Here is an 11,956-nt window from a genome sequence, read left to right as displayed (position 1 = left end):
TGAAACATGGGAAATCGTATACATCGTATACAACTATTAATAAATCGTAAATTGTCGAAATATGTAGGGAAAAATGGAATTATTGAGAAATATGTAAAAATATGTACTTATGACAAAATATGTAAAAATATGTAAATAAAATATAGTTCATTACAATGGAAATCCCTTGAAACGAATTTATCACTTACCTAAATTAATATATCAAGTCACAGTAAAAATATGTATTTACATATAAATCCGAGCCCTAATTATTAGTAGTGATGGGCAACGATATCGATAATTCGATACAATATCAATATTGTGACAAATTTCAGACATCGATATCATTTTGTATTGTATGATATATCGTGATATCGAAAAATACATGGTATTGACATTTGTAGGTTTTAAACTATAATAAATTAATAAATAATAATAGCCATCGTGATGAAGATCCACTTAAATGGTGGAAAGAAAATTCAAATTTATATCCAGAAGTCTCAAAATTGGCAAAAAAATACTTGTCGATGGTCGCAACTAGTGTCCAATGTGAACGTCTGTTTAGTGAGGCTGGCAATATAACTTCAAAGGAGTAGACTATCTCCAGATCGAGTTAACAATCTTCTCTTTTGAACTCTTAGGTATAAATCCATTAGGACGTCAGACCACACTTGGTAAGAACATACATTTTAATTTTTCAAATTTGAATTCAAGACAATATTAAAATAATTATGATTTTATTTTCTAGGATACAGCTATCGGGGTTGAAATACATTTAAGGAGAAGTCAAGAAGGGTTAACATAAAATATAAAAATGTAAAACAAATGTAACAAAATGTATAGCAAATTTATTATAAATAAAAATAAGTAATAACTAATAAGTATGTATGTTAAATGTGTACGATGTCGGTGTACCAATAATAAATAATACATATTAATTAGCTTAATAAAATAAATTCCTTAGTGTGATATATATTTAGTTAAATGAATACGAAAAGTTATTTTTAATTGTTTAGGTAAACATAAAATTATATTTACGATACGATATCGATATCGTAGAAATAACGATATCGCGATACAATATTGGAAAAATCTAAACGATATCGATACAGAAAATTATATCGTTGCCCAACACTAATTATTAGTATTATTAGCTCTGAAATTAATACACTTAATATAGTTTTATTTGCATGAAATATGAATAAGATATCAAAAATAAGTAATTGGAACTTCCTTATAATTTAAATGAAAAATAAAATAAATGATCTAAAAATCAAAAATTACAAAAATTGCTTAGTTAAAGTTCCAAAACTGGATTCATTAATATACAAAAAAAATTTTGTATTTAGAAATGATTTACAATTAAGTAAAAAAATTAATCGGCATTCCTATGGTAATTTTTCTAAATTTATTGTAGAATATTTTAAAACAAGCTTGAGTCTTGAAAATGTACAAAACATTTTATTTATTAGCTATAGACTCCCGTGCGGGAATACAATTAGTTAGACAAAAACTATTTTATTGAATATTCCAATCTGTTGTCATTATCTTGTCCATCGAGTTATAATTTGAAAATTGAAACAAACACAAGTAGAAATTGTATGTGAAGATATTATACAAATTATCATTAATCATGTTTAAGGAACAATTTATTTTTACTTTTATAATTGACACTTAAATTTGATCAGATGCAAGGAAAAATTATTTGATATCTATTGTTTTTTAACTTTCCTCTGGACTTAAAAATCATCAGAATTTTTTTTGATTACATTCATGTTTTTGCAGAAGATATAAAACAAACTTTTATTAGAATCTAGAAACAACTGGTAAAGTTTGGTTAGAAAATAGAAAATTTAGAATTTCAGCCAGTAATAAAACTTATGAAATAAAAACTTCAAAAACCTTGACAGATACATTACTAGCATAAAGTTTATATAATAAGTAATAACAAACCATTAATAGGAAAAGCTTCTGTAAATGTAACTTATGGACTACAAACTAAAAATGAAGCTTTTTCAAATTTATTTCAAGATGGCTAACTTAATGGCACTAAAATGTGAACTAGTCATTCATATAAAGAAACCTTGGATTTATGCTATACAAGATAGTATGGTTATAGTTTATTATAGTATAAGCTACCATAAATAGTTTTGGACATTAAATGAAAAGATTATTAATTCTATTACTAATGTACCTAATTTAAGTTATTTGAAAATTTTTGACGGAAAAATCAGTCTTAAAAAAAGTCATATATACTGCACACAGTACCAAATATTAATATCCTCTACAGTCTACAGTGTTAAACAAATGAATTTTTTTTATCTACAACAATATTAAACCAGTGTTATTGTTTATTACTAAGAAAGCACAATTTTTATCAGTTAAAATAGCAAAAAATTAACATTTTTATTATTGGATTTATTTATCAGTTTGTATTTAAAATAATTAAGACTTACAACATTGAACATACCTACAACATTATCAATATATAATAAAAATTAAGCATTTATTTAAATTATAAATGAGTTTGTTGTACCTAATTATAAAATATAACACAAATTGATATGTGCCAATAAATAATACAAAATATGTAAGTAGGACTAAAATGTATTAAAAGTTTTAATGAGATATTATGTAAGTAACTTATTTATAATCTAAAATCTAAATATACTGGGTGACAATTAAATTTATAAAATATGAAATGATTTTAAATAAAATATTGCTTTATAATAGGTACTTGTAGGTTTGTCAAATCACAGCACATATTAAGAACTATTTTATCCATGTAAGTACCTGGGAAGTAATTGATAGTTAATTTATTAAGTATGCCAAACTTCTTCAACCTAGAAAATAACTGTTGTAAATGTATCCTTACACTTGTTATATTAAAGGTTTCTAGAAATTCATCTCATGAATATCTACATCCTTGTGTTTAAGATTTTAAGACACCTTTTTACCTTGAATACACTACACGAAGAGGGACAAGATGAAGTGTGTGTTGTTTTCTTTTCAACATAATAAAAGTTTCCAACACTACACGTTTTGCATCCAGGAAACTGGCAAGTCCTGTGTAATTTTTATAAATTTGTTTTTAAATTGTTCAATATTTCATATTAAATATATATATTCAACACCTTGTTATTTTTATTGCAATTATAATATACAAGAGAGATATTTTCCATTTGTTTGCTTAACACTGATATGTTAGGCAGACGTGACGAGTTTTTTAATCTGTTTTATTTTGACTATTAAAAAATGAAGTTCCCCCTTCCAATACAAAAAATTGGGGGTTGGGGGGCAACTTCACACAACTACATTTAGGACATATTTAAAACAAACAATAAAAAGATACTTTAGTCGAAGTTATGAACCTGTAAAATATAGTAAGTTGATTAAAATAATAATAATAATTACGTGCAATGTGAAAATGAGAAGATATAATAAGTATAAAAGTGAATTAATAATTTGAAATACTAAGTAACAAATAATTAAGATTAAAAGAAAATAGATATTAACTAGTTGTGTTTGTGGCTTCTGAAATAAAACCCTATTTTTTTGTAAACTTATATGACGTATGACATATATTGAGCGCATGGTTTTCTGCCTACTATAGTACCTAGTCAGAAAAGTTACTGTCAAAATCAGACTTATACATGAACGTACGCTTATAGATGAGTTATATCTGTATATGAAACAGTTTGGTGAATTTGAGAATGGCGAGAACAGTAAGTTCACTGTGGATTATCGCCAGACACGATAGGTGTGACAATAAAATAGTAGTGCGTCTCGCTTGGGAAGGACATTATCCACCCTTGCCACATAATATAATATTTTATCTTAATTATTTTGAAAAAATCTAGTCTTGACATTTTATTATTTTGAAATTAATTTATATTGTCTTAGATAAATGTTCTTCCATGTACTTCCTTTTTGTTTTCTTGTTGTTTGTGTGGCCGTTCGGATTTCTATTTTAATGTAGATTTGATTTTTTTTTAATAGTTCCAAATATATAGGTATATATATATATGGGTGGTGTGTTTAAAATAACAAATTGTACTTGAAATTAAAACTTTCACAAGCATTTGTTATCATTTCAGAACTACTACTCATTAGCACGGTTTAAGATATACTGGTTACATTTCAGCCCACATAGAAATACCAAATTTTGATCCAAAATCTATAATTTTCTATAAATTATTAAAACTCCATAAATTCGTTGAACTTTGATGTTACGGCAACCGGCATTTTAGATATAAAATCTTCAACAAAACATGTCTCTACGTCTTCTTAATTTAATAATGTTAATCCAAATTTATTTTTCAAAATAAACCTATTTCTGTTTGATTTTGATACAATTTACTCAACCCTAAATTTTGAATGTGACACCAACATGTTTTCTTAATTGGAAGCGACATCCTTTAATAGTTATTAGTAACCACCTATGGTGGCCTAAACTTTTAACATTCCAAGATAAATAGATAATTTAAAATCGGTAAATATGTATTCTGGAAAACAACATAAATTTAATTTAAAACATTCAATTTTTTAATACCTATAATATAAAATGATTTGCACTCTTTATAATTCAGTAAGAAATACACTAAAGGTATGTAATGACCATAACTAAAACTATGTATTGTAAAAAAAAATTTAACAAAATACCTATCATCTACATAATTTATTGTATTGTCTTTAGAGTACTTTATATGTTTATATTTTTTGATTCTGATGAATGCATTTTACAATATTGTATTTTTTTTATGTGTGCACATGATAATTAGTCGAAATAATCCTTAGATTTTCAACTTCAGTATCTTTTCCGATGGGAAAGTGAATCTAGTTAGTATGTCGGGGAGGTCAACATTTAAAATTCCCGCAATAGTTTTCAAAAATGCTTAGAAAAACAAAAAATAAAAAATAAAAAAAACTGTTTTTGACAGAATCGATTTTGGTTTTCAGTGTAACTCTAAAACAAATAACTGTAGTTACATGAAATGTTCACTGAATGTTAATCCAATCTTCTATGTACCATAAATTTTCAAAATATTTTGACTTGTTTTGAGCTATTTAATGACATTTTAAGTTTCTAAGTTTTTTAGTTTTTTTTTCTATAAATGACAAATGCCAATAAAATGTTATTCGTTGGGTCAGAAAGCTTGAAAGTATAAGGCTCCGAATGTATTGTAACAACAGCAGTAGACAATTTTAAAAATATTGTCACGTTAACTGTAATTTATAGTTATATATATAAAACAACTATTTTGATAGTCAATGCAGGGCTTTGCAAATGATTTATTCGGGTTTTGGGTGCTGCACGTACATTGGTGTTCAATCACCAGAGTACAAATTTAAACAAACGTTTGGGTGTTAATAACCGTTATTATTCGGGTTAATATTGGTTAATACAGGTGTTTAATAGTTTAGAAAAAACATAATTTTTTTACAGTTATTTTTATTAGATATTTTTTTTTTAATTTTTAATTTTTTAACAAAATGTCCAATTATTGTTATTATTAAACAAATAATTAACTACAAAATCGAACTAACCATTGATATTATTTGCAAGCTTCCTATGTTTCACTTAAAAACGCATTGACCAAAAAAGGAGATAAAGGACCTGACTTATCGATAATTAATGGATAGCGGACCATGTGGTATTGTTTTAGTTTCAAGTGCACATTAAATAATTTTAAATATAGCTCATGATGATCAGAAATTACATTTTTAAGTGAAATCGCATCCCCTGGCTGAACATTTTTACTTAATGCCTAATGGTATATCTAAAATTGCTTTTAACAATAAATGTAAGGACCAATTTTGTAGGAATTAATTAAGGGGGAATATAACTTAATGTTTCAATATTATAATTTAAATTTTCTAACGAAATATATTATAATAAAAATATAATATATTATGTGATCTAATATAAGTGCTAAATCATAATTAAAAACGCCTTCTAATAAATCGTGCATTATGTCCATACAAGCCCCCTTGGCTGCAGCACTACAATTTCTAAGGAGTTGTGTATAGGCAATCTTTCTAAATTACTAGTCTAGTGGCGTATACCTATGTGTGTGAAATTACATTTCACACGCATACTATAAACGATAATGCGTGTGAGCCGTGAATTTCCACAAAATTTCAAACAATAACGATGCTCAATATTTTAATAACTGCATAAAACTGAATTATATGAAAAGTTGCCATGGCAGTATTTTACGTTTTCACGTAAAATATACGTAATCATTTTTCTCATTGTTATTTAATATTTATTAATTATTATATATAAATTAGGTACCAATTATTTAACCAACGTGATGGACAAGTAGCTAGGTGTCACTCTGCAGTCTACTGTACAGTAGATTAAAAATGGGTCACCGGTGTTAAATTTGAATTCAATGATACAATATCATTGTATAAGAAAAACGATTCTGAGCGAAGACAGTCAGTCAGCCTATGACAGGGGTGTCCAACCTTTTGTGATGACTGGGCCAAATACTTTTTAATAATAATTTTAAATTTAAATTGAATGATTAAATTATATTCTATTATACATTAATACAACACTACATTTTTTTATAATTTTACTATAGCGAATAATAAGCAGAAATATTTTTGTTGATAAATGACACCAAATAGGTATTGGTATCGGAGCCAATAAAGATAAAACACTAACAAAGTTTATCTTTCTTTGATGTTTAATATTTTGTAGTTTTATATTCTTAAAGTAATTTTTTTCTTGTAATATTAATGTGTTATATACTTATATACAACTAATTAATGGTTCTTAAATTGAAATAAGGGCCGCATTAAAAACTACCATGCGCCGCGGGTTGGACACCTCTGGCCTATGGTATTACCAATTAAATTTGATGATATTATTGTGAATAGAGTAATTTATATATAACCTATTTACGGGGAACCTTGTTAAATTTTCAATCCTTAGCTATACAAGTTGAACATTTTATCAATTTTTAACTACAAAATAATTATAAAAAGATGGACATATTGGCAGTGGTTAACTGGGAGAAAAAACAGCCTGGGAAAATCATAATTTTAGAGGCCCTCAGTATACTAACGGCCCTTTATATAATATATATATATATGTATATTATATTCTTTTTTGTAAACACAATTTACCTTTTAAATTTTTTAATATTTTAATTAATTGATATAAAACAAACTAAAATAACTATTGCACATTTTTTATTTAGAGTACCTATATCCCAAATAATTGTTATGCATATAATTTAAACTACAATCAGTTTGATTTTAAGGGGGCTGGAGCGTGATTCATTTTCGTTAGAAAACATAGCTCACGACTTCAATCACTACGCTCAATATAATGTTCCGATATTAATTTTGAAAGCAGATTTGAATTTTTCACTAAATTATCCATGCTTTGAAAATTTTATTTTTCTGATTTTTATTTTTTTTTGCTTAGAAATTTACTAACAAAAATAGTAAAAATAGATCAAATTCATAATATAAATTTAAATATATTAATATAGAATATGAAAAATGCGCGACAGTTAAAGCATAGACAATTTAGAGGAGAATATCTGTTTTCAAAATTTAAATTGGAATATCCTACTGAGCGTAGTGTTTGAAGTCACTGGCAGTATTTTTTCAAAAAAAAAGTTTGTAGTTTTATGAAGTAATGTTTGTGGACTTGTGCATGCGTGTATGTATAATTACAGACGTAGGTACATATTCGGTCACTATGGTGCCCCTATACAACGTGATCGGTAGTCGGTACACACACTAATGTTCATTTACTTTCAACACATTCTCAAGACTCGGTCATATAACTGCAATATAAAATTCCTAGTTTTTACTCCTTAGAATGAATTACGCTCCAGCCCCCCTTAATAATATTACATACTTATTACCAAGGCTGGTCGTTAACGAGTTAAAAAGTTAATTTAATTTTAACTTTTGGCTTTTCATTAACTTAACTGTTAACTTACTTAACTTCTTTTTCAATTAACGTGAAATGAATGAGTTAATTTTTCATTTTAAGAAGTATGTTAAGTTAATTTATTTTGTTTTTAACTAGATTATATTTCACTATTTCAGTCTATTTCTTTTTCATGTCAAAAAGTATGTATCGTAAATTGTTTAAAGTTAAAAATGTATATCATTTGAATCTAACGTATATGGAAATACTGTACAAAGTATACCTAAACACTATAGTCTATAATAGAATCCAGAACTAATCCAGACACATTAAATTCAAGTTTACATTTGTATAATATCAGTGACAGAGCTGTGGTTGCCGAAATTGTTTGGACACTCAAATGTGTAGCTAGTAACTACTCGTTTACTTCTTGTAATGACATAGTTGATGTATTTAAAACAATGTTTCCTGATTCTTTACCTAAAGGATTTTCGTTAAGTAGGGAGAAATTAAGATATCTTATAATAGATGCTTTGGGGCCTTTTTTTAAAAGTCAACTTATTAAAGATTTAAATGGTGTTTATTATAGTCTTATTTATGATGAAACTACCAACTCTAGAGGCAAAAAAGAACTGCGAGTATTAATACGTTATTATTCCAAAGAAAAAGAAAAAATAGTTTCCCAACACTTGGAAACATTTTTTATTGGTAAAGCAACAGCAATAATTATTTTAGAAAAATTAGTTCTAGCTCTTGATAACTCACATTTACCATTGTCAAATATTTTGATGCTTGGATCAGATGGCCCTAATGTTAATAAAGCAGTTTATAGAAAAATGAACGAGCAACTATTGCTTTGTAGGGAAAAAAGTTTAATTGACATAGGTACATGTAATATACATATAGTACACAATGCATATTTAAAAGGTTTAAGTAAATTTGGAGAAGATGCATCAGATTTGATTTTGTTAATTTATCATTATTTTGATGGATTTTCATAATCCCATTGGGAGGAATTTGTAAGTATCTTAAACGATCTTGAACTATCTACAAAACATTTAATCAAACATGTCACTTCTAGATGGTTAACATTACAAAATACAGCTGAAAGACTATTACAAAACTGGAATGGAATTGAAAAATATTTTTTAACGTTTATACCAAAAGAAAAACAAGCTATTCTAAGTACCAGAAGTTACCAAAAAATTAGAAGTTTATTAATAATACCCACAATCAAGTGTGAGGTTTTATTTGTTAGCTCTAGTGCAAAAGTGCTTATCAAGTTTACAGGTCATATGCAAAAAGAAGAACCTTTAGTTCATATCATGTATAGTGAGAATTGTGTAATCTTATTAAAACATTATTGGAAAAAATAATTTTATTTTATTTGTAAATTAAATGAAATACCAAAATCATTTTCTGATATTAATATTGATGATATTTACCGTATTTACGTGACCGTAATACCTACTTATTTTTTAGTTTTTTATTACAAAAATTGCAATATGTTTTATGATTTTTCAAAAATAATATAAAAATGTTGCTACATAGTAGGTACATATATTTAAGCATATTTTGAGAATTTTGACCGCATATTTCGATAATTTTTAGTGGAACAAGTCAAATTCTGAACCCTTAATTTATTTATATACGAAAACTGTAAAAACTTGATTTTAATCTATACTTAACCCCCCCCCCCCACCCATTTCATAATTATGGCTACACCACTGCCTTTTATAATATATGTTATTACTTATAATATTACTATTAATAGTTATAAATTAAAAAGTTTAAAAGTATTATTTATTTGTTTATTACTATTTACTATTATTATTATAATTAACTATTATAATATATGTAATTACTTAATATTATTAATGGGTAGAAATTAAAAAGTTTAAAATGTTGAGTTATATTTGTATATTTTTGCATTATTAAACACAAATACTAAGTAAATAATAAGTCACTTTTGTCACTGAATTCTATAATTGAGTCACTTTTACCACTTTTTATTTATACCCTATATATTTGCAGCCCTGCAAACGTTGTTAGTCGTGTTCATATTTTTCAAATCAACGTCCTTTTTAATTTTTTGATACATGTTTACAAATAACTTATTTTTTATACATTTCAATTAAAATCGTATTAATTCAATACGTTTTATTACCTCTAAGCTTTAGATGTCCAGATACTAAAATAAAAAATAACATTTTGCGTGTTATGTATACCTAGGTGTGGCGTAATTTGTTCATGTTTGTTTTGTGTGTGTCGGGGGGGGGGGGGGGGGGGGATTGAAACATTAAAATTTAAAAGTCATTTCTTTTCAGACGTAGTTTAATGTTTTCAATAGTGCAACTTTTTATTTTTTTCATTAAAATTCTTTCTTCTGTAGTAAAACTCTTAGTAAACGCTGAACATTTAATTTCAACGACACTATCATTGTATATTAGTCCATTTGGAGATGCAGCTAAACATTTTAAATTTCCATCTAAACCCGATATATTTGGTTGTATTTGCATTATATTTGGCAATATGAAAAATTTGGTGAAAATTAAAAGCCATCATATAATAATGGGCCCCTCTGACTACTTTGATGGGCTGGCGTAAGGCCGGACCCATAATAGGGTGAGCCAGGCACACCCTGCCCCCCTTAGCTACGTGCCTCGTCGCAGCATTGAACTAAAAGTTCCATACAACATTTATTTTATTACTGTTTCGTGGTTTGACGCATTTTAGGTACATAGTTTACCAAACACTGAAGCAGCGAGTCTAAAAATAAAAAGAAACATTTAAATCTTATATAAACTTTTTATTTTGTTAGTAAAATATAAAATATCCCATATAGCAAATTAATATTTTAAATATATTTTCAAAACATTTTCCAAGAAACGAAAATGTTTTTGAATGGCTTTCATTACGTTGTCAGGACGTTTTTAAATGTCTTAAAAACATTTTAAAAACATTTTTTGGCCAGCAAAGTAATATTTTTAACAATATTTTTTTAAATCTATAATATAAAAATGAATCACAAAATGTGTTGGTAAGCGCATAATTCAACAACGCCTGGACCAATTTGGCTAATTATTATTTTTAATGTTCGCTGAAGTCCAAGGATGGTTTTTACAGCGAGAAAAATTCGAATAATTGCTGGGAAGACCCTAAAAACAGCCATTTTCTTTTTAAAACAGCCCTTACTAATATGGATAATATAATATTGATCGTCTCCATGGCAATGTAATCACTGATCAAGAACGTCATCTATGATGGTCGATTATTTGTGAGCTCTCTGATAATGAACGATTAAAATTATAATGATTTGGTAGTTGAACAATTTACAATTTTTGTTAATAATTATGATTGGCATGATTAACAATAAAGTGATTACTTACTTTTAAGTGCTTATATATGTTTTATTTAATTATTTTTTATTCACACCGTCCTATCAGTAGGGTGACGGTTCTGTTCAGGAGAATTTTTTGCCCCGACAGGATGAGTTCGGTGACGGGGAGGTGATAAACAAATACCTATGTTTCACTCGGGCGAAGCCGGGTAATTCAGCTAATAGGTATAGTGCTACGAATCAGAATTTTCTTATTTTTTTTTTTGTGTCTGTCATCACCTTTTAGGACAGTAAAAGTGCTTGAATTTTCTTCAACAGAACCTTTTCTGATAGGAAAGTGAATCTAGTTGGTACTTTGGGGGGTCAAAAGTAAAATTTTTCCAATAGTTTTCAAAAGCGCCGTGAAAAAAATAAGAAAAATTAAGGAAAAACGGGAATTTTTACGCAAAATCTGTTTTCGAAAAAATTTATTTTGGTTTTTGGTGTTACTTTAAAACAAATGACTGTAGATACATGAAATTTTTACTGGTTGTTTAAATTTCCATTTTCTATACATGATAAAATTTTCAAAATTTTCAAAATATTTTGATTTGTTTTGAGCTGTTTACGGACAATTTCAGTTTCCAATTTAATTAGTTTTTTTTCTATGAATGTCAATAAAACTTTATTTGTTGAGTAAAAATACTTGAAAATTTAATACAAGGCTCCTACTATATTGTTACAATGACATTGAAAAA

The sequence above is a fragment of the Acyrthosiphon pisum genome, chromosome X (genome assembly GCF_005508785.2).
Source record: "Acyrthosiphon pisum isolate AL4f chromosome X, pea_aphid_22Mar2018_4r6ur, whole genome shotgun sequence".
In the NCBI taxonomy this organism is placed as follows: domain Eukaryota; kingdom Metazoa; phylum Arthropoda; class Insecta; order Hemiptera; family Aphididae; genus Acyrthosiphon; species Acyrthosiphon pisum.
The sequence above is the reverse complement of the archived record's forward strand: the minus strand, read 5'-3'. Positions refer to the sequence as shown.